Source organism: Oryctolagus cuniculus, chromosome 12 (genome assembly GCF_051225735.1).
Source record: "Oryctolagus cuniculus isolate XC-2025 breed Fujian yellow rabbit chromosome 12, ASM5122573v1, whole genome shotgun sequence".
Lineage (NCBI taxonomy): Eukaryota > Metazoa > Chordata > Mammalia > Lagomorpha > Leporidae > Oryctolagus > Oryctolagus cuniculus.
Window position 1 is genome coordinate 69,217,320 of NC_142878.1, and position 24,086 is coordinate 69,241,405.

General features: G+C 42.5%; 1 pseudogene; it reads left to right on the forward strand.

The window, feature by feature from the left end:
• Positions 1-1,762: 1,762 nt before the first annotated feature.
• Positions 1,763-23,233, forward strand: LOC100353368 (dual specificity protein phosphatase 7 pseudogene; annotated as a pseudogene).
• The last annotated feature ends 853 nt before the right edge of the window (positions 23,234-24,086 follow it).

Genomic DNA, 24,086 nt, shown 5'->3' on the forward strand with positions numbered 1-24,086 from the left:
TCAGAATTCTACAGCTCAGAACATATGAACATGCAAGTTATACACAAATTAGTTTCCACAAATGGCCAATAAATACATGAAAAAGAACTCAGTGTGGTTAATTTTAATCATAAGAGAAATGCAAAACAAAATGCTTTGTCAATAAAATCCCCATACAATGGCAAGGATGCAAAAATCTAACCATACTGATATTGCAAAGATGTGAGTAACTGGAACTCCCATACATTACTGACATGAATGTAAAATTGCTTAACTGTTTTGACAAAAGAGTTTGACAATTTCTTTTAAATTGCCTGCCCTTTGACCCAATTTTATACTCCAAGAAAAAAATGAAAACATGAGCTCAACAAAGTCTTGGCCTAGAATATTCATGACAGCTTTAATCACAATAGCCAAACACTGGAAACAACCCATATGTACATCTATAGAAAGTAGACAAGCCAATGTATATTCATATAACAAAATACCATTCAAAGATAGTAACAGATACCTATAGATTCATTCAACATGAATTACTCTGACAGATAATGTACAGAGTACATTCCAAGATGTAAGAAGTACATGCCTGAATGAATCCATTCATGTCAAGTTTTAGAACTGGCAAAATTATCTAAGGCAAAAATAAAATCAAAATATTTACGGCCTGGGTTGGGAGACAGAGGGGTGCGACTGATATGGAATGCAACAAAACTTTCAAGGGAGACAAGAATGTTCCTATGTGGTGAGAGAGGTTGGATTGTGGGTTAGCCAATTGCATCCATTTTTTTAGATCTGCATGTCTAATAATTGCATATATTGTATGGATGCATTTTATCTCAACAAAAAATAAAATACTACAGATACTAGTAGTAATAATCAAGTGATAAATTCAAAATGTTTGAAAGCATAGAGGAAACAAGAATCGCAGAATGTTGATAACTGTAGGAGCTGGGTAGTGGGTCCTTGAGATGTCAGTCTGTTATTTTACATACTTTTTGTAAGTTTTAAATTTTAACATCTAAAAGTTAAAAATAATTTTATATTCAATACAAATGGTAACATTTTAACTGTTGGAAAATGGAGTTATCCAGTAATTATTTAAGACAAATCTGTATAGGTATTCTATAAAAGTTTAAATCTAATTGTTCAGTCACATAAATAAAATAATTTTCTTTAAACTTAATCAAGGAGAACAAATCAATAATAAGATAGTGAAAAATCTGATTAATCATAGCCTTGGCAGCTCATGACAAGAGCCTAGGGTGATTACTGATGCCATAAACAAGAGTGTCAATTTGTTAAGTCAACAACAGGAGTCACTGTGCACTTACTCCTCATGTAAGATCTTTGTCCTTAGTGTGCTGTACATTGAGATATAATGCTATAACTAGTACTCAAACAGTATTTTTCACTTTATGTTTCTGTGTGGGAGCAAACTGTTGAAATCTTTACTTAATGTATGCTAAACTGATCTGTATATAAAGAGAATCGAAAATGAATCTTGATGTGAATGGAAGGGGAGAGGGAGTGGGAAAGAGGAGGGTTGCAGGTGGGAGGGACGTTATGGGGGGGAAGCCATGGTAATCTATAAGCTGTACTTTGGAAATTTATATTCATTAAATACAAGTTAAAAAAAGGAAAAAATATAGAAACATGAAAAAAAAATGAGTGACAAAAGTTAACAGATATTTTACTAATATACCAGTAGCAAATAAGCATGTGAAAAGATGTTCCACATCATTTGTCTTCAGACAAGTGCATATTAAACCTCCAGTGAGATGTCATGACACATCTAGTTCAACAACTGAAAAAGATTGACAATACCCAGTGTTGGCAAAGAGAACAACTGGTGGAGATACAAAATCAAATCTATGAAAAGCATTCAGAAGTTTCCTCCCTAGGTATTTACACAAGAGAAAAAAAAATGTACCCCAATACTTGTGAAGAAATGTTCATAGTAGTTTTATTCATAATCATCAAAAACTGTAAACTACCCAAACGTTCATTAACTACAGGATAAACAAATTTTGGAATAACTATACAATGCAGCGTAACTCAGAAATGAAAGGTAACAAACTTCATCATGACTGAACCTCAAGATCAGGGTGTTAAGTAAATACCCAGAAACTATAACTCCACTCCAGTGAAATTCTAGGAAAAGAAAGCACATAGTAATAGAAAGTAGGTCTGTAGCTGTGAGAGTTCAGCAGTTCATCACAAAAGTGCATATGAGATCAGAGTCAGTGAACTCAGGGGGCTTCCATAGCCTTGGCAGCTCATGACAAGAGCCTAGGGTGATTACTGATGCCATAAACAAGAGTGTCAATTTGTTAAGTCAACAACAGGAGTCACTGTGCACTTACTCCTCATGTAGGATCTTTGTCCTTAGTGTACTGTACTTTGAGATTTAATGCTATAACTAGTACTCAAACAGTATTTTTCACTTTATGTTTCTATGTGGGAGCAAACTGTTGAAATCTTTACTTAATGTATGCTCAACTGATCTTCTGTATATTAAGATAATCGAAAATGAATCTTGATGTGAATGGAAGGGGAGAGGGAGTGGGAAAGGGGAGGGTGGCGGGTGGGAGGGACGTTATGGGGGGGAAGCCATTGTAATCCATATTCTGTACTTTGGAAATTTATATTCATTAAATAAAAGTTAAAAAAAAGTGCATGTGAGAATTTGTTGGGGAGGACAGAAACATTTTGTATTATGATTGTAGTAAAAGAAACATAACTGTAAACATTTGACAAAACTCATGAAATAGGGCAGGTTAAAGGGCAGATTTTGGGGCTGGTGTTGTAGCAGATAAAGATGTTGCCTAAGACACTGGCATCCCGTACGGTGCCAGTTCGTGTCTCAGCTGCTCTACCTCCAATCCAGTTCCCTGTGAGTGGCCTGGGAAAAGCAGTGGAGGATGGCCCAAGTGTTTGGGCCCCTGCTACCCATTGGGAGACCCAGATGAAGCTTCTGGCTTCAGCCTGGCTCAGCCCTGGCTATTGCAGCCATCTGGAGAGTGAACTAGTGGAGGGAAAGTCTGTCTCTGTCTCTGTAACTCTTTCAAATAAATACATCTTTAAGAAAAACAGAGTCACAGAGAGAGGGAGAGAGAGAGCAAGAGAGCGAGCGAGCGAGAGAGAGAGTCTTCTATCTGCTATCTGCTGGTTCATTCCCCAAATGGCCAAAATGGCCAGGGCTGGGCCAGACCAAAGACAAGAACCTGGAGCTTCATCCAAGTCTCTTACATGGAGGTGGGAGCCCATTGAGCTGGGTCACCATCTTTTGTTTTTCCCAGGTGCATTAGCAGGGAGTTGGATCAAACTGGAGCAGCTGGGAATCCAACCAGACCCACTTGGGATGTGGTGTTGCAGGTGGTAGCTTTACCATCTGTGCCCCAACGCCGAGCCCCTCACCATCTCTTCCTATCTGTAACTCTGACTTCCAAATAAACAAAAAACATAAATGCTTCTATGTGCTCAGAATATATTTTTCATGGGAAGTTTAATTTTCTTTCTGGTAGTTTTTCTCATAAGATAGTAAGTATGATCACAGAAAATGCAATTGTACAAAACTCATTAAACATGAGGATGCAGCATGGAAACCAGGGCCTGTGGAAACCTCAGCATTGGCACAGGGAGGCTCAGCAAACACCAGGCTCTTCTTAGAGCTGGTCCTGTGCCTTAGCCATAGGAAGAAGTCCTGTCATTGACACTGCTGAAGGACTGTGTGGCTTTAAACACAGAGTTCCCAGATCTGTGCGCAGTGAGGCCAGCTCACACACTGCTTCTCCCAGAAATGTTTCTTGGCGTTGTTTCAGTCTTCTGCGCATCTCTCAAGGCTGCGGAGGGGAGCTCATTGTTCACATCTGCAGTGGAGGAAATGAAGCACAGGAAATGATGTGTGTGTATTGTGAGACGGATGGATCTAAATGGGCAGTCCTGGACTAGTGGAGATAGCAGCCTATCCACAGAGGTTTTATTTTGGCAGTTATTTTAAGGATGAATCATTCAGGGGCCTGGGCCATGACGTGACAGGTAAAACTGTCCCCTGCAATGCTGGGATCCTTTATGGGTGTCGATTTGACTCCTGGCAGCTCCACTTCTGATCCAGCTCCATGCTGATAGCCTGGGAAAGCAGCAGAGGATGGCCTAGGTGCTTGGGGCCCTGTACCCATGTGGGAGACGTGATGAAGCTCCTGGCTTCTCTCTGGCCCAGCTCCAGCCATTATAGCCGTTTGGAGATTGAACCAGTAGATGGAAGATCTCTCTCTGGCTCTCCCTCTCTCTCTCTGTAACTCTTTCAAATAAAAAATAAATAAATCTTTAAAAAATTCAAAATATGTTTCAATAGCATTACTGGAAATTTAGAATGTGAACAGTTTTCTGGATATCTTCTGAATTTATTTTCTAATGGGCAAATCAAAAATTGAACATATTTATGGTGTAATGTAGGGTATTTTGGTATTTTTATACATGTGGAATGGCTAAATCAAGCTAATTAACATCTGTATAACCTCACATGCTTATCACCTTTTTATGGTGAGAACACTTTAGTGCCTATTAGCCACTTTAAAATAACAATATACTGTTATTAACTACAATCACAAGGATCCACAGTAGATGTCTTGAACTTATGCCTTCTGGCCAACTGGAATTTCACATCCTTCATTTCTCTTCTTTTAAGGCTCTAGTTGTTTTTTTGTTTTTGTTTTTTTTTTTTTTTGGTACCACAAATTATAGACAATGGACACCACTTGGGTTTTAGTATTGCCTTGCTTACTAAAAGCTGCCAATTCCTAGGCTGCCAACAGTTTCCTGACCACATTGGCAACCCATTAGGAAGATCTGACAGCAGCATAGGCAGGAGTTGTCTGCTGTCAACTCAGTGCCAGAAGTCTCTGTTGCTGGGCTTCTCAGGGCTATGTCATGGCAACAGGTACTTCTAGAAAGCAGAGTGTGTATATGTGTGTGTGTTGGACAATATTGAGAGGAAGGAAACAGGTGGTGGGGAGAAGTCTTCATGTTTCCCATGTGATTGTCAGCTGTATTTGACTCTGATTCTTAGCCACGTGTCAGACTCTTGGTGCGAAGTCTTTCATTCTCCCCTCTTGAATTTTTGCATTTTCATCACTGTGCCATTCTGCCTACGGCTGATGTAGGTGTGTGAAGAGCATGGATTGGCAAAGGAAGGGATAAACTCGAAGGAGGAAGACTTCCTGGCTCTTGTATAAACCAGGATAAACAAAGCAAGCAGTTGCAGTGAGGATGTGAGAAAGTTAAAGATACAAGAGAAATTTTGAAGGCTTAATTCAGAAGTATTGATGATTGAACTCACTGTGGGAATTCTGCAGAGGGCAGCTGAGCGCCATCCATGGAGCCAGAAGAACAAAATGCTCTGGCTGGTTGGGGTACTGGGGAGGATAGCCGTGTATCACGTGAACATTCAACACGAGCCTTAACTGCTGATGTGAATCTCGTGGCCCCGTTGTCTGTCTGTGTGCTATTCAGTGTGAGTCTCTGCAGCTGAACTTCTTTGTGTCCACTTTTATGCCCACCTGCCTAGTGTCCTCTGTTTTCTGACACATTTTTACTCAACTTCTTTTGGTTTCTTGAGTGCTCCTTGTTCTGTCTCGGTGACTCTGAATTATGTCCTCGATTTTTAATTCTCGCCCCCCTCCCTCTAGGCCTCCTTCCCTGGCTCACTGCTATCCCCCTTTCAGATTTCCACTCAGCCTTCCCGTCCCTTGAAAGCCTTGCTTACATCATCCCCTCTTCTCAAGGCCCAAATTCCGTCATTCTTTGATGTACTTCTACATAGTGTTTATCTCTAATATTGAAACTGGACTCTTGGCTCTCTTTACTTTTATATTTTAAAAATTTAAGTAATTGACTTATTTATCAATTTGTTATTTAGTTTGTATATGTGGGGACCCGTGTGCACTGGTTCATTACCCAAATGCCCACTACAGCCAGCAAGTGCTAGGCCAGAAAGTGAAAGCTCTTTTACTTATTTTACAATCAAAGACCCACAAGATGGGAAATGTCCTTAAAGAGCATCTCATCCCACTTCACTGCTATTTCTTATCTTTTTGGAATGCTCCAGCTAAGTGTTGTCCTACTGACTCTTGAATATCATTGGGGAGGCAATCTCACCGTGAGCAACTCATTCCATTTTGGACAACTCAATCCATAGTGAATAGTGTTTTCTGGAGTTTCCATTCATTGGTTTTCTTCTTCTTCTTTTTCTTCTTCTTCTTCTTCTTCTTCTTCTTCTTCTTCTTCTTCTTCTTCTTTTTTGGCAGGCAGAGTGGACAGTGAGAGAGAGAGAGACAGAGAGAAAGGTCTTCCTTTACCGTTGGTTTACCCTCCAATGGCCGCTGCAGCTGGCGCGCTGCAGCCAGTGCACCGTGCTGATCCAAAGCCAGGAGCCAGGTGCTTCTCCTGGTCTCCCATGCAGGTGCAGGGCCCAAGGACCTGGACCATCCTCCACTGCACTCCCTGGCCACAGCAGAGAGCTGGACTGGAAGAGGAGTGACCGGGACAGAATCTGACACCCCAACCTCCGCAGGCGGAGGATTAGCCTAGTGAGCCGCGGTGCCAGCCCCATTGGTTTTCTTCTACCTGTGGGATCAACCAAAACATACTAAATATCCCTTCCACACAATAGTCTTACATTACTATTGTAAAACTAGAATGGATTCACACTTTTGTATTTCTATACAATAGAAATGTGACAATCAAAGGTTTTTTGAATTGGATGTGAATAGATGTTTAATTTCTTTTTTATTCACCAAATTACAGAAATTACAGTTTAGCTTAAATTCTGATTCATGCTGCTTTTGAACTAGAGCTCCCCTTCTTAAACTGTACCACATCACTTTCTTGCCTCTTTTCTTTAGAGTGACATCAGTCACCACAATCTAATTGCTCTTGTTACTGCTTCTTGGTGTGTGAGAAGTGGGTGGTCAGTTTGATGACATCTGGCATTAAATACTCGCTGACTTCTCTCCTTTCTAGAAATACCCTGATACGTTGCACTGCCACAGGCAGCCAGCTTAGGTATCCTAGGGGTGTGGGGTGCTGTGAGGATGGTGAAAGCTGAAGCCACTTCTGCTTTCAGACAAAAATAAGTTCTATCGGGTTAGAAAAGCAATAACTTAATTTCTTTGGAGTAAAACGGAACCTAATTTTGCAGCTTGGCCTAGAAAGTTACTATGTCTATAATCTTCGTTAAATGAGTTGATTTCATTCAGCCCTAGGGGTCTTCACCTATAAAATGGGAATAATATTGACTGTGCAGGCCCGTTGTGCTAATTAACTGAGCTTTAGAATGCTTCTTCTAGTGTAATGCCTGACTATTGCTTCTCTGTTCCAAAATTAGCATGGGCTATAGATGATCTCTTAGCTCTTGATGCTGCCGCAGCCCTCCACACCCTCTCACACACGGCATTGCTGCTCAGGGCACCGTCCAGTCCCGCATTCAGGCCAGGCGGTGCCTTTGGCTCTGAGCTCTGACCTGCTGTCCTTGGATGATTCTAAAAGGGGAGTTCCCCAGCAGTGGGGAAAGCGTCAGGCATCCATGGAGCCGCCTCACCCTTGTTCCTCAGAGTAATAAAGATACCTGTAATGTGTAGTCTGATGAGGAGTTGAATGTTTGTAGGACCCAGTGTGTTAGGTTCCTGAGTAACTAAAGTTGCTTTGCCTCTGAGGTCCTCTTGTGGTTGTTTTCGTGGGATGACTTTGATATTGTGAGGTATGAAGAGGGTAGAAATTTGATCGGACTTTGGTGTTTAGAGGGGAGGCTATTGGAGTATGATTAGATTCCCTATGGTTGATGCTGGTGGTCTGCTAAGGGAGGACAGAGGAATGTAAGCGAACAATAAGAAGAAGAACGCTTTCCAGAAGCCCTTTCTGAAGGCTGTGAAGAGGAGGGACAACTTAGACATGAAAGGTGAACAGTATTTGGTAGACATTAAAGTAGCCTCATTGTTTCAGGGGCTGTATACTCTTCTCTCTAACAGGAAACTATTTGAGATAAAATTCTGATTAATACAGGGAAGCTGACTTTTTTAGGAGTCTAGAGTTGTGGGATCTATCTATCTATCTATATCTATATATGAATGGTATATAGATATGATATTGTTATGCGGCTATGATATAGATATATAGATATATCTCTAGGCTATTGAAGAGTCCTAAGCATGTAGCCATGAGAATTTGCATTTCATAAATATTTTCTTGATCACAATGCAATGAATCTGAGGGGGTGGGGTAAGAAGCTGGAGGCAGATAATTTAGTTACAAGGCCATTTTTGCAATATTCAGGAGGAGAGATAATGAGGGATTAAGCTAAGAAGAGCCATTGGGAATAGAAGGAGATGATGAGGTTATCTAATAAAAACCTATGGCGAAGAGCAAACATAATAGAGAAAATTTAGATTATTTTTAAATTGAAATAAGCTATTGGTATCTGCTGTCACTGATACTTTTCAATATAGCACAAATATTCTGGCCAATTCAATAATTTAAAAAATAAATAAGATGTATATATATTTGAAGGGTTCAGGCAGTATGCTATTATTTACAGATGATGGGATGTGATACATAAACACACAAGCTTGAAAACCACAGACAAGCTATTAAAGCAAAAAACAATCTATCAGTATGCTAGATTGAAGATTATATTAGAAAGCAACACACAACAGGCCAATACACAAATTACACCAAAATCAATTGTGCCAAAGACCTTATTTCCCCATAGGAAACCCCCTCAATATCTCTCTCCCTTTTCCTTTTTCATACCAATGGGTGATAAGGAAGAGCCTGCCCCTTGCATGAGCACCCGTTAAGTAGACCTAGGGAACTGTAGTATGTTTTATAGTTTTCCTATACATTGTCCACATTGAAGTAAAATGTCCTTGATTAAACTCTCCTGCTAGGACTCTGACAAGTATAATTCCTTCTCCAGATGATTAGTGTTAGGCACCATGGAAAGTCCATTCTTCTTGCTTGTCATTAGTTCAATAAACATTTGTTATCAAGTGACCCATGACAACCCCCTTCCTGGGCACTAAACAGGAAGAAAATCTGATCTACTTCTGGGAAAGGTTTACCAACTCTAAACAAGCCAACAAAAACAAGGATCACAGAAAAACAAGGCTTCTCTTCTTTTGAAAATTGTAATATCTGAATGTGTATCCTGTAGTTTCTGAATCAGGCTAACCACATGGGCAGAAAGTCATCCCAAAATACTTTTTCAGTACTGAGAGACTGAGGTGTGAGAAGAAGAAATGAACAGCGAGGCTCCGTGAAACTTTCACACCCCTGGGTAATGTGAAAAGAGGAATTCTAGCAGAGATGTCAATCAAGATTATAGGAATTCAAAAAGGAGGAGTTTCCAGGAGAAGGTCACAGCCAATATCATCACACTGTTGAAGGATCTAGTCAGGTGTGGTCTGAGAAGAGAGTTACAGTCTGAAGCAAGAGCAGGTGCAATGGAATGACGCTGCTGAAGCCCCACTACTGTGTCTCTAGAGGTGCACGAGGGGTTAGAATATCTGCACATCCTGACTTCCCTTCCCCTCTCCTCCCTTCCTCTTTCCTCCCTTACTTCCCACTTCCCTTCCCCTTCCCCCTTTTCTCTTTTTCCTCTTCCCCATTCCTCTCTTCTCCTGGTGTAGGAGATGGTTTAGAGCGACAGGAGCCTGTTCATTTAGTGTTAGAGGAAAGAAAGTGAGAAAGTTGCAAAGGGAGAGAGTGCTCACTGTAGCACCTTCATAAGTTTGAGTGTCTAGGCTGTTTTTGAGTAGCTGGTTTATTTTAATCAACTTTACCTTCCATATTACAATGCGTACATGGTTTTCAGTGTTAAAAGTTCTGAATTCCTACTATGTACTCCCTCCCCTCTACCCCCCCATCCCTCACCTAGACACCAGAGGATACTTCAGAAAATTCATGCAAAATGGAATTAAAAGTTACTTTAATTTTGGTGCACTTAAAAATTGGCTCCTAAGTTTTCCTAATACACACTTGCATGAGCCTTTTGAAGACCCCCTCATACATGTTACTAACAGTACCCTCTGTATTCTTAAAGCCTGCCACTTCCCCGTATGACTGAGCTGCTCTGATTCAGCCTTCTCACCCCGAGTGCTGTCTGTAGCCCTGGCTGGTACTAGAGTGATAGATAAATGACTCTCTAGTAAAGTAAGTACCATGGGAAAAAAGGCAAGTGTGATGATCACAGCCAGAGCACATGGGTCACTTCTTAGGACCTTTCTGGCTGAAAGTCATTTCCCTAATACTTGAAATCCAGATACAGGAAGCAGATGGTTAGAGCTTGGCAAGAGGCAAATTGGAACAGGGATTTCTTTGGAATGGATGCTCAGAGGAAGGTCTAGAGAGTGTCCTGTGCTGAGAGGGAGCAACGGCTACTTTGTCCAGCCCCCTCCTTCTTCCCAAGGCTTTTAGATAGTTACAGATAATTAAACAGCCAGTATGAAGGGTTTTAACTTTATTTTGCACTACTTGGGATTCATTTCCTCTCCCACACTCTCCCCTGCTGTATTTCCTTCCTAGTTAATATTAATGCGATTTCAATCTGACTTCGCCTCCACTCTACTTTTTCAGCCTCAGTGATGAGTCCCTGGCACTCAGGTTAATTTTCCCTTTATTTTAATGATTTCCGCATTCTCATCTTGACCTTTCCTTCATGTCTAATTGACACCCCCAGACTGCTGTGAGGAAATTAAGTTGCCTCCATCCATTTCAGAGGACCAAAGTGTGCATGGCTCAGTAACAAATTCTCCATTTCATTTTCTCCCATAACCAGTGCCCATAGAGGTGAGTCAAAAGGAGCAACAGGTGAGTGACCTGTGTGTCCATGCTGGTTAAACATTTATCATATGGCAATAGCACATCCACCCCATTTCCTAAGGATATGAGGTATTTCACTGAAGTAGCTTTTAAATTTTTTTTAAAAAATATTTACTATATGTATTGGAAAGTAGAGTGGCAAAGAGAGAGAGATAGGCAGAGATACAGAGATAGAGGGAGAGAGAGATTTCTTCTAACTGCTGGCTCAATCCCCAGATGATGGCAATAGCTGTGGCTGGATCAGGAGCCGGGAATTTCACCTGGATCTCCCACATTGGTGGCATCAGCTCCACCATTTGGGCCATCTTCTGGTGCATTAGCAGGAAGCTAGATTGGAAGCAGAGCAGCCAGGACTTGAACCCGTGCTTGTATTGGATTCAGGTGTCATAGGCAGTGGCTTAACCCACTGAGCCACAAGGCCGGCCATCATAGAAGTGATTTTTAAGAATAACAAAAGTCATTTTCTCTTAGACTCTTATATTAATAGGAATCATATTTTTAAGTTATTTAAAAGATTTTATGTATTGATTTGAGAGGCAGAGCTGCAGACAGAGAGAGGGAAAGACAGAGAGAAAGATCTTCCATCCTTTGGTTCACTCCCGAGATGGCCACAATGGCCAGAGCTATGCTGATCCAAAGCCAGGAGCCAGGAGATTCTGGATTTCACACATGGGCACAGGGGCCCAAGCAGTTGGATCATCTTCCACTGCCTTTCCAGGCAAATGCAGAGAGCTGGATCAGAAGAGGAGCAGCTGGGGCTCGAACTCGCACTCAAATGGGATTCCAGTGCCACAGGCAGGGGCCCAGCCCACTACACTACAGCACCAGCCCCAACTTTTTCTTTTTAAGTGGAAGTCTTAATGAAGAATGGTAATTATGGAAAAGCACATTGTGAATATTAGCATCAATGGATAATGCAAATGGAAAATGGAGGCAGTGCAGGGGGCTATCTGGCTGGCTGGCTGGTTTCTTAGCTCTGCCAGACTCTCCAAGGACGAGCTGGACTGCTTTCAGAGGTTGGGTCATTTCTCTCAGACTCAGTGATTTCAGTTAAAAAATGAAGTATTTCATTCAATGATGCATTTCTGTTATGTCTTCTAGTTCTGCTTCCTGTGAGTGGATTTGAAATTTTCTGGTATTAATTTTTTTCAGGGTTGTTATGAACACTTGTTATTCTATTGGTGTATTTAAGAATATGGTTTATTGAGTAAATGAATGTAAGTAAATGAATACAAGACCTTCCATAATAGGGAACCATTTGTGAAATAATTGTGTCTATATTGGTAACTTTTTACCTTCTCAATTAGCAGGTATTTATAGCTTGGTAACTTTCTTGACTTCTCAGTTAGCTGTTATTTATATCTTTATGTTATTTTTCAGTTCAACTTTAGTGGCCTTTTCCTCTCTCTTCTAATTTTAGATTTTCAGGCTATGAATTTGGTTGTCAAAATCACTATCTTTGTTAAAAGTACTCATAATGTGTTCTGGATAACACATTGACTTACTATGAGTATTACTCTTTAGATCATGAATTTGATACCATTTTTGTTAATTTATTTGTTCTACAAATATTTCAGATAAATGAAGTTGCCAAATAAGTATATTATTACATTAAGATATTGGAAAATTCCCACATATAAGTACATTAATACAAACTGACCAATTTCTGTTGCATTTTAAATAGTAAAAGTGAGAACTAAATTCTGAAACTGGTCAATGAATCTTAGAATATGTACGATATGTATTAAAAATAGAATATCATAATCACAAAATAATCATGTCTGTTAACCATAAATTTCATCTGAACTACTGTGGTAGAGTGAAAATAATATTACCTTAGGAATCCAGCAAGATTTTTTTGCATGGAAAAATGGAACAGAAAGATAGGTTTATTTAGTACAAACATTTTTTAAATCCATGCATACTTTTTCATAATTGCATCTCCACAAACTGTTTAAAGACCCCCTCTTCATATGTTTATAAGGGGGAGTCATCCTAGGAAATTTCTGAAGCATTCTGGGTTTGTCAGGCCCTGGCCTGTGAGGTGGGGAAGAGGGCATCCATCTCCCAGGGCTGGTGAGTAAGTACATTGCTTACTCACTTTAACAAATAGAAGGCTTTCGGGAATATATTTGCATTTCCTTATTTTCATTTGCTACTGGTCAAAACATTTTGGTTACCTTGAAATTGTTTTCAGAAATCAATTTTAAAATAATACTAAAATGCATGTTATTGTTGACGTATAATACAGGAAGATTGGGCAGCTTTCTTGGATCCTTTCTTGTTCCATTCCATGATGTGGCTTCCCCAATTTCTTTTGCTTCCGGAGACATGGATAGGGGAGACAGCTTATACAAGAGTGAGTAGTGTATTTCTTGAGGCCATCACGACCACCCACAGTCCATTGTTCAGAACTCAGTTTCACAGTAATCCTAACTATAAGGAAGGCTGGGAAATACAGATGAACACATGAATTTGGATGGACACCAGTAGTTTCTGTCATGTCTTAACAGAAAATGACAGGTTAATCCCAGTGTGACTTACAAGCTCAATGCTCTGATTTCCAGTTCTGTCTGTTTGGTCCTTATGAGCTCGGCTGCACATTTTAATGGCTGTTCCTAGGTGTTTTGTATTCCTAGGTATTTTGTTTTGGAAAACTTTTAGTTTGTCAGGTTCGCTATAATACAGAGAACATAAGTCCAAGTTTGCAGCTGTCTCCACAAAATATTGTTTGAGCAGTAATTGAATTTTCAGAATTGAACACAGTGACTGACATTTAGGAGGTGACTGGAAAATGCTGGCTAAATTGGAAAAATAATAAAACCTGGGGTTCTCTAGAAAGCTCTGTGGGGCATTTAAGGAATCTACAAGTTGTGAAACCTGACAAGGGAGTGCCTGTGAGCACTCTGATTGGAAGGCCTTGCATTTGTAGGTCATCTGAGTGGAAATCACCCCTCCCTCAACTACGAAAGTGTGGTGTCTGCTCCCACAGTGTCATCATTTCTAGAGAGATCTTCTCTTTCCTTAATGCTCATAGCTTCATGACAGGGTTATTTCGAGGGAGAAGGCTTTGTCTGCTTCATCTTGCGTAGCATCAAATGCAACTATGAGTTGAGTGCTTTTCAGTCTTCTGTTCCCCTTAAATTGATTTTTATTTGAGGATGAAAGTACATGGATGGCTGGCGCCGTGGCTCACTAGGCTAATCCTCCGCCTTGCGGTGCCGGCACACTGGGTTCTAGTCCCGGTTGGGGCGCCGGATTCTGTCCTGGTTGCCCCTCTTCCAGGCCAGCTCTCTGCTGTGGCCAGGGAGTGCAGTGGAGGATGGCCCAAGTGCTTGGGCCCTGCACCCCATGGGAGACCAGGATAAGTACCTGACTCCTGCCATCGGATTAGTGTGGTGCGACAGCTGCAGCGTGCCAGCCATGGCGGCCATTGGAGGGTGAAGGAAGACCTTTCTCTCTGTCTCTCTCACTGTCCACTCTGTTAAAAAAAAAAAAAAAAAAAAAGGAAAGTACATGGAGCTTGGTGCTTTAAATCCGGATTGCAAAAACCGAGAGGGCCTTCTTACCTGCAGATAAATATCAGATTTTTACCATAGTAGATCCCAATATTTTACTGCATCTGGAGATTCATAAAGGGTGCAAGATTGGGAGGTTGTGAGGGTTGGTCATGGAGGACTCCTCAGCATCTCTGTACCAAGTTTGTGTTTACAGACTGTATAGTATATTTTTATAATATATTTGTATAGTCATTACTTAGGTGCCCCAGAGAGCCAGGTTGGATATTAGCACCTCGAGAACACCTCTATGTTTCAGTTTAGTTTCATTTCCTGGTGTCATGGCAGATGAGTGCATGTTCCGTTTTCTGTTGGCAGGTGTCATTACCCACATTCAACTGTGTTTTCCTTGTAATTTACTTCTTCTATTCTTTTTGAAGTAAATGTCACTCACTGTTTCTTATAGCTCCCATTGGTCTAATGTGTATAAAATGCAAGTGGAGTGCTGAACTGCTGACCAGTCTGTGGTATTGCAGGCAGCAGATCAACAGGACCATACCATGGAAGTGGGGCAAACCTTGGGAATAACCTTGGGCAAGTCCATTAACCTGCTTGGCCTCAGCGTCTTTATCGGTACAATGCACATGTTAACCTATATCATCACTTCAACTGTGACATTCTAGGATTTTAGTGCTTGTTGATGTTCCTATTAATGGTTAGTTTCTGCATTTCTGTGTGAATTATTTGGAGATTTTTCTTATATCTGTACTTATTATTGACATGCCCCACTAATTACCATTTTGTGTATCTATCCATGCATCAGAATTTTAAATGTAAATTTAAATTATGTGTTCATGTAACACAATTTCACATAGCATTGTATTAAGGAAAGCAATCTAGAAGTAACTAAAATACTTTCTTGAAATATTAAGTCTAAATTATATTCCAAACAGTTTACTCCTGTTTCTCAACACCCTCTGTCCTCTGTTCAATTCTCTATTTTCATAAACTTTCATAAACTTTTTTTTACCACGCTCAAATGCAGAAGACTCAAATCCATCGCTTCCTCTTTTCCCTTCATTCTTGCTTATTATTGCATGTTTTCCAGGGGTTATTCTTGCCTTTTGCAGCCCCCTAGAAGTACAGTTTGTCCCCAGTTCTCAGAATGTTCCTATTCTACTCTTTATCCTCTGCCCTATCCTGTTCTTGGTAAGAATACAAGGTGACAGACAGTGACTGTTCAACTGTTTGCCATATTCATTTCTAACTAACGATACTTCGTGAATGACTGTGAAAAGCAAGAATGATAATTCAGGGAAATCATGATGAGAAACATGAAAGCGATTTTCTCCCTGGTGATAGGAAAGAGATAAAGATAAAACAAAAGAAGGAACTGCCTAACAACAGCCCCTTCTCTTTCATCATTGAGTTAATTAAAACACAGGAAGTCACGGAATCTTGGAAAGCCAAGCTCTTCTCTCAAATATAAGAAAAATATGGGATGTTTAGGGGCTAGTTCCAAAATGATGGAGTATCTAAGTGACCATTTTGGGTTATAGTTTTACTAAAGAGCCATTCTAGCATGTTATTTATGAGATAGAACACTCTCAGTAAATAATCTAGTCTCATTTTCTTGAGAGGTCCTTGAGTTGGTCACTTTCAACCAAGCGTATTCCTGTCCAGCTAGGAGTCTACAAATGTGTGTAAATCATTGAATTAAGTGGGCTGGTGACATGGAAGACTGAAGCTCTTTCTGTCAGTAGAATGTCTTGAGGAAGGTCATGGCTACACTGTCTTGGAGGCTGATGACATCAGGGCTGACATCTGTGACTGATCTGGTCATCCCGGATGTTTTCCTGTTTTCCCCACAAGATGATCGCTGCAGCCTTAGCTTTATGTCTGCATTCAAGCAGAAAGGGATGGGATCAAAGCGATTTAAACCTGTTTTGTTAGGAAAGCATAAGCAAAAACCTCACCCAAACAACCATTCCCAACCCCCACCCACTACTGCCCCAACATACATGGTGTTGAGTGGAACTGGATCCTGCAGCCATCCCTAACTGTAAAGGAGACTAGGAAGCAGAGGAGAGGATCGGTCCATAGGTCACTGCCCATGCTGTGAATATTACTGCTCTAAAGAGATTGGGATGCTTCTCCTTAGGAAAATGAGACAAGGGCCCTTACAGAGCCGACCCCCACTTGTTCTGCTGCATCTCTTAAGGAAGCTGAGAATAATCTTTTATACAAATTTACTTAAAAAGAAAACAGATAGTAAGCTTTTGTAGCTTTTTTTTGACAGACAGAGTTAGACAGTGAGAGAGAGAGACAGAGAGAAAGGTCTTCCTTCTGTTGGTTCACCCCCAAAATGGTTGTTGTGTCCAGTGCGCAGCACCGATCCAAAGCCAGGAGCCAGGTGCTTCTCCTGGTCTCCCATGCGGGTGCAGGGCCCAAGCACTTGGGCCATCCTCCACTGCACTCCCAGGCCACAGCAGAGAGCTGGACTGGAAAAGAAGCAACTGGGACAGAACCAGCGCCCCAACCAGGACTAGAATCTGGAGTGCTGGCGCTGCAGGCGGAGGATTAGCCAAGTGAGCCACGGCGCCGGCCAAGCTTTTGTAGCTTTACTAGAAGGTTTTTATCAAACCATCTTTGACATATGAGAGCAGGAAGGAGAAGGATGAAAGGGATAAGAAAGCAAAAATATGGGAATGGTGTTATGGCATAGTGGGTTAAGCCACCACCTGTGGCATCCCATATCAGAGCACTGTTTGTAGTCCTGGCTGCTCCACTTCCAACCCAGCTCCCTCCCTGCTAATGCACCTTGGAAGGCAGCAGAGGATGTTCCAAGTGCTTAAGTCCCTGCCACCAATGTGGGAGACCTTAAGAAGTTCTAGGCTCCTGGTTTCAACCTGGCCTGGCCCTGGTTGTTGAGGTCACTTGGGGGAGTGAACCAATAAATGTAAGATCCTGTGTTTCTCTGTCTCTCTGTTAGTCTTTCAAATAAATAAAAGAATAAAATAAAGCTTAAAAAAGCAAGAGTATCTGTAGGAAAGGTAATGGGACAGCAGAAATTTTTCCTGCTGGGACCAGAGTTCAAATTTATCTTTTTCTGTAGAATTCGTGATCCATTCTATCATTTATTTTATTTCTGAGGCATTATTTGTACATTCCACATTGATGCTTCTAAATATTTTATTTTAATGAATTTCTTAGCACTGAAAGGGATACAGAGTGACTACTGGGATATACTTATTTTTCTGTTTTGTAGAAATAAATGAACAGTTGAATGCATAATTCTCTTAATACTTGGTGGACATGGTGGTATTGCAGAACAAAATAAAATAGTCACCATGTAGTTGTGGAGAGTTTTTCTGTCTTGGAGGAAATAAATTTTCCAGAATGTTGGAGAACTGTAGGCAGAGGTATCTGGAAATATTTGCACACTGAATCTGTGGTCACAACTTTACAGATAGCCATCTGCCTTTGAATTTGTTGAAGAGTTGCAAGAGTCCAGTGTTTAATAATACTCCATTAAATGTACTGAATCAATTTATTATGTAATTTCTTTTTAGTGGAGATGGAGACCATAGGTATATAAAGAAGAACACTTTTCAGGTCTGGTACTTTGTGTGGGCAGTGTCTTGCAGCCTCATGTCTCCACTGGAGGTTCAAGTTCATGCGTGCTCTGCAGAAATACAGTTTCTTTCCCAGCCCTATAGGCCATCTTGCTCCTATTAAAGTACTTTATCTGTGGGGACTTGGGTGATGAGGCTAGGTCTTTGCACATGGTTCTTCCCCTCTTGCTATTCCCCAGGAATTCAGGTTTCTTTTTCTTTTTCTTTTTTTTAAGATTTATTTATTTATTTGAAAGGCATAGGTCCAGAGAGGCAGATACAGAGGCAGAAAGAGAGAGAGAGGTCTTCCATCTGCTGCTTCACTCCCTAGATGGCTGCAACAGCCGGAGCTGTGCCAATCTGAAGCCAGGAGCTTCTTCTAGGTCTCCCATGCAGGTGCAGGGGCCCAAGGACTTGGGCCACTTCTACTGCTTTTCCAGGCCATAGCAGAGAGCTGGTTTGGAAGTGGAGCAGCCAGGACACGAACCAGCACCCATATGGAATGCTGGCACTGCAGGCAGTGGCTTTACCTGCTACGCCACAGCGCTGGCCCCAGAATGCAGGTTTCACAAGCGATAGCAGGACAGGAACACTGTGGTTCTGTATTCTCTTCCCAGTGTTTTAGTAACCTGCTACAGAGATGTCTGTGAAAGGAACACACAAAGGTGGAACAAGCCCCTATATTGGAAGGGTACCAGAAACCATCTTATTGACTAAAACGATCTATTATACTAGCTTCAGATTCCACATGAAATAAGCTGCAAGGAAAGACAAAATATAAGAAAACTTGGGAGACACCTGATAAGGCCTTGATAGCATATTTATTCATAATCCACCCAAATCCTGAAAAAGATTGGTATGTCTTCTCCCCTTACTGGCGCATTAGGAGAGATCTATTCGGGAAATACAGAAATGAGAATGTGTCTGCAAAGATGCAGTCCTGCACGTCAACAGGCAGGCTTACGTCGAGAAGTAATTCCTGGAATCTAAGGCTGTCATGTAGGTGAATGATAAATGGAGAGAATGGTTATTGAATTCTAGCAAAGCAGCCCTGTCCTTCTAGGGTGGTTTTCCTTGGCCATCTGTGTATGAATGACTTTAGCACCCACATAGCTGTGCATTTGGAGCAGAAATAACTAGGAAGAATCTAAGAAATGTGGGCTTTTACCAAAGCAAGCCAAAAGCCTGTGGGAATAACACAAGATCAGGAGCCTAACCAAGCAGAAAGCAGCAATCTTTATTACGATGCAAGGAGCAACAACAAATTGAAAGGCATGAGCTATATCAACCAGTTATAGATACAGCAGGAAAAGAAGCCACACAGGAGGATGCCATGTGGAAAATGTTCTGTGAGCTTCGTAAGGAAACACAGAGCAGAGAGCATGATGCAGAACTAACATCCCACAGGCTAATTCTTGCTGTCAGGTTACCAAGCCTTGATTTGCAATGATTGCCAAAAACATGGGAGTTGCTCAAGATCATCCCCAGCCCACTATCACTGTAATCTCCCACAGCAGATACGGTAAATGCTGCCCCGGCAGAGGCTCTGCCGGCCAGGCACTGGGGGTCTGGGCCTTTACCATAGTGCCGAATTCAATCTACTTTGCTTCTTCTCTTTTCTGGCTCAAGCACAAGAGTTTCTGGGAAAGGGGCACCAAGGAAAGCCTTTAATTACTCCATACTGTTTCATGTGGCCAGAGTTCCAGTCATGGGGAGGAGCAGAAGAGGTTAGCTGGCTGAACATTTTATTTCAGTGTCAAAGATAAGACAAAAACTCTATACCCTGGACTGGAAAACAGCTATGTTTTCCTAAATATATGATATCTGAAGACAGACAATGCCCAGCATCAGTTTATAAATCATTCCAAACCTCAGTTTGAGTTTCTCAGTATAGCCTGACTATTGTCAAACCAAGTATCAGTAACATGTGGATGCCATGTAAGTGGATAAAAGACTTACTGTCTTCAGAAACTGTTCCATGAAGAAGTGACTTTATTTGAAAGAATGAGCGACAGAGAGTGAGGGGTCAAGACAGAGACAATAGAGAGAAACCTTCCACCCATATATTCAAATGGCTGCAATGTCTGGAGCTGGGTCAGATCAAAGCCAGAAGTGTGGAACTCTACCTGGGTTTCCCATGTGGGTGGCAGGTACCGAAGTACTAGAGCCATCTTCTATTGCTTTCCCAGGTGCATTAGCAGGGAGCTGGATTAGAAGCCAAGCAGCTGGAATCTGTACCACACTACCATAAGAGATGCCAGTGTGAGCACTTCTCCACAATGCCAGCCCCAGAAGTGGCTTCCTGGCTTCATTAGAATTCTGTTTTCAATTGAAATATTATTAAATGTTACTGAAATACCAAATGTATAAAATAGACATAAACAGATTTCTTAAAGCTTTTTTATTTTAAAATAATTGCAGGGTCATAGGCATTTGTAACACTAGTTCATCAAGGGGAAAGCCCCTTGCTTCTCTTCAATGTAAAATCTTATGTAAAACTCAAACATAACACCACATCTCAAAACCAGCAAATTGACATCTCTGTGTGTATAATCTATAGACATTACATTTTAGTAAAACGTTGTAAATACTGACTTGACTAAAAAAAGATCTCAGATATTACTGAAAACATAATTGAGGTGTGCATTATTTTCTGGTTGCTTAGTTTTAAACATTTTGATGCCTATCATCATGCCTTCATGCTACCCTTAATTAATTAACTGGAGGAAAATATGCTTTTGAAGCAAGGTTCTTCATTCATAAAGCAGATATAAATCCATGTTTCAGAGACTCTTTTTAATAAGTTCTGTTTTTTAGACTGCCATCTTATGCAATCTGATTAGATAACCATTTAAAGCATTTAGACTTGACAGCTTTCCTGGAATTATAAAACTCCTCAATCCTTTCCTCTTAGTGTTCTACATGAGGGCATGCATCATTAGTTTCATCTGCAACCAACCAGTGACCTTCCTGAATCACACAATAAATTTACAGTAGCATTCTTTAGGGGGTTGCCGTGTACCATAGATAGACTTTCATTACCTTTTCTCTCACAACTGGAGAAATTGAAGAAATTAAATTGTGTTACATCATTAGGTTAATAATTCAAGACTTCAACATTTTTAAAATTTGAAAGAGAAAGAGAGAGGGGAGGAGAAGGGTAAGAGAGGAGAGATTGTCCATCCACTGGTTCACTTTCCAAATGCCTACAATAGCGGGGGCTGGGCCAGGCTGAATCAGGGAGACTGGAACTCAATCCCAGTCTCTCATGTGAGTGTCAAGGAGCCAAATACAAGTGCTGCCTTCCAGATGCACATTACAGAAAACTGGGTCAGGAACAGAGCTACCATTTGAACCCAGGGACTCTAATATGGGATCCAGGTGTCCCACATGGTGTCTTAACCTATGTGTCAAATGCCCACTCCAGGATCCAACATTTGAATGCCAGTTTGTGGTAAATGAGGAGGCCGTGCCAAGATGGCTGTTGGCAAGCAAGCATCAGTTACTCAGGAATGCCTCGGGAAACCACCTGGGAAACCACCTGGCAATGGAGCCTGCCTGGCAACAGGCTGTGATGGGTTAAGGGCATAAAATGGCCCTTGACCAGATTGGCTGCCTCAGTTATATAACCTGATGTACCAACTGAAATAAATGAGTCTGTGGGCTGCTCGCCCCCGGCCCGCTTTCACCTGACTCCCAGGGTCTTTATGGTGAATCCATGCCTCTTGCCCCCACCATGCTCCTCCTCTCAGAACGAATCCACACAACACCAGTTGAATGGTAAATCAGTCCTATTAACCGTTACAATGGTACCTTAATTAAGTTATGGAAAAACAGAATTAAAGATAGATTTATTTTGGTGCAAAAAATTTTGAATTTTTTGCATGCTTTTTTTTTTCAAAATGTTCACTTTTCATGAACATTATGAGGACCCCTTTTATTTATGGGCTTCAAATGCTTTTTTTAAAAGATGTTTTATTTATTTATTTGACAGGTAGAGTTACAGAGAGAGAGAGAGAGAGACAGAAAGAAAGGTCTTCCTTCTGTTGCTTCACCCCCAAATGGCCGCTACGACTGGTGCTGCGCCAATCCGAAGCCAGGAGCCAGATGCTCCCTCCTGGTCTCCCATGCGGGTGCAGGGGCCCAAGCACTTGGGCCATCTTCCACTGCCCTCCAGGGCCACAGCAGAGAGCTGGACTGGAAGAGGAGCAATCGGGACTAGAACCTGGTGCCCATATGGGAATCCTGTGCTGTAGGTGGAGGATTAGCCAAGTGAGCCATGGCGCCGGGGCCCTTCAAATGCTTTTTACACCAAAATAAATTTTTCTTTTAATTCCATTTCTCCATGAACTTTCTGAAGTCACCTTAACTATAATGAGTCTTTATAGGACATAGAGTAATCCCTTATTCTTTGGGACTAAAGAGTCTCCCTAGGGTCCACATGAGGTTCTGCTTGTTTGGGGGCATCTGGGTCCAAATATTGACACACTAGTCACAGAGATTCTCAAGCTCTCTTTTTGCAACAACTATTCAAAATACAGACTTTAACTCGGAGCACTGCGAGACCCACGTGGACAGCTCGTCCTCGCCAAGCGGCTCACCGCCCACCTCCGTGCTGGGTCTGGGGGGCCTGCGCATCAGCTCTGACTGCTCGGATGGCGAGTCGGACCGCGAGCTGCCCAGCAGTGCCATGGAGTCGGATGGCAGCCCAGTGCCGTCCAGCCAGCCAGCCTTCCTCATCCAGATCTTGCCCTACCTCTACCTTGGCTGCGCCAAGGACTCCACCAACCTGGACGTGCTTGGCAAGTACGGCATCAAGCACATCCTCAACGTCACGCCCAACCTGCCCAACTCCTTGGAGCACGGCGGGGAGTTCACCTACAAGCAGATCCCCATCTCGGACCCCTGGAGCCAGAACCTCTCCCAGTTCTTCCCTGAGGCCATCAGCTTCATCGACGGAAGAGGCCCGCTCCAAAGAAGTGTGGTGTCCTGCTGCGCTGCCTGGCGGGCATCAGCCGCTCCTTAACGGTCACCGTGGCCTACCTGAGGCAGAAGATGAACCTGTCGCTCAACGACGCCTATGACTTTGTCAAGAGGAAAAAGTCCAACATCTCGCCCAACGTCAACTTCACCGGGCAGCTGCTGGACTTTGAGCGGACGCTGGGGCTAAGCAGCCTGCATGACAACCACGTGCTCAGTGAGCCCCTCTACTTCTCCACGCCCACCAACCACAACCTGTTCCCGCTCAACACGCTGGAGTCCACGTGAGACCTCATGTGCTGGTGTGCACGGCTCAGTGCCCCTCCTGGTCCGTGCCGCCAGGGCCAAGTGGGAGGGCCCAAGCCTGCTGGCCCTGGCCTGAGGAACACATAGACGCCACCCATGCCCGGGTCCCAGGCAGAGGCCTGCCTCTCAAGACTTGCTGAGGGCCTGCAGAGCTCAGACATAGCCTGGGGGACCGCCGGGGCCTCTTGTGCCCGGAGCACCTTTGTGTGGCCGGCCTGGCCGCTGGGGCTGGTTTTTTTTTTTTTTTTTTTTTTTGACAGACAGAGTGGACAGTGAGAGAGAGAGAGACAGAGAGAAAGGTCTTCCTTTTTGCCGTTGGTTCACCCTCCAATGGCCACTACGGCCAGCACCCTACGGCCAGCACGCTGCGGCCGGCGCACCACGCTGATCCGATGGCAGGAGCCAGGTGCTTCTCCTGGTCTCCCATGGGGTGCAGGGCCCAAGGACTTGGGCCATCCTCCACTGCACTCCCTGGCCACAGCAGAGAGCTGGCCTGGAAGAGGGGCAACTGGGACAGAATCCGGCACCCCGACCGGGACTAGAACCCGGTGTGCCGGTGCCGCAAGGCGGAGGATTAGCCTAGTGAGCCACGCCGGCCTAGGGGCTGGTTTTTAAAGAGGCATCACGGCCCTGAGTTTACTCCATACTTGGGGCACGTGAATCCGAGCTCCCTGGAGCAGAGAGAATGTGCAAGCTCTTCTTGATTTCTCTCTCTCTCTCTCTCTCTCTCTCTCTCTCTCTTTTTTTAATGGGAAGTATTATTTTTCAGGCTCCACACAGCAGTGGATTGTTATCAACCGATATTTCATCCCTTTCTTGGTCCTGCGAGAGAGAG